A 744-nucleotide genomic window follows, 5' to 3' on the forward strand; every position below is an offset into this window, starting at 1 on the left:
ACTCTTACAATACCTGTTTGTTCCTCTTTGTCTCTCTGGCGGTCACCCATTCCCTCTCTGGCTGAATACTCTTAAGCTGCGGGGTAATCACCTCTTTAAACATGCTATCCACGTAGCTCTCAGCCTCAAAAATGCACCGCAGCGACGGTAGCGGCTATATAAGCACAAAAGACCAGATCTCGCGGTCCTCAAGCTGCCGACAATTGCTGTACATGTGTTTGCCCCAGACGCGGGATGCGCCCAATACTTTCCAGTGGATTGAGCTGTCCTATTTAATAGAGTAAGAATTGACTTAAAAGAAGTGAACATAAAACTTTGAAAAATATTCACCAGATACGGACCAATCAGTTTAATCCCTTCTGCCGACCGCAGTTTTGGTATATCACTCTGACGTCAATCTTTCAACTTCTGCATGTGATGAGATGCTCGCAAATCTGTTTTCGTTCGCCATCGCGCCGCCCCTGCACTCGAGCATACCGCGCTGTTTATTCCATCTCTGCTGCTGCTCCCGACCATGCCCCCTCTGCTCTCGGGCCTCCTGTGGTCTTCCTCCCAGCTCGCATTTCGCCGAGATCTCGCAACCTTTGTCAAGCAAGATCTATCTTTCACAAATTAATGCTGGCACTCTCTGACCAACTGAATATATTCTAGTTGTTCAGAATCCCTACGCTTAATTGTAGACTCAAGCATTTGCCCGACAACAGATCGCATTTTAGTGTTATATAATTCCTAGATTTCCATCTC

The sequence above is a fragment of the Pristiophorus japonicus genome, unplaced genomic scaffold (genome assembly GCF_044704955.1).
Source record: "Pristiophorus japonicus isolate sPriJap1 unplaced genomic scaffold, sPriJap1.hap1 HAP1_SCAFFOLD_170, whole genome shotgun sequence".
Lineage (NCBI taxonomy): Eukaryota > Metazoa > Chordata > Chondrichthyes > Pristiophoridae > Pristiophorus > Pristiophorus japonicus.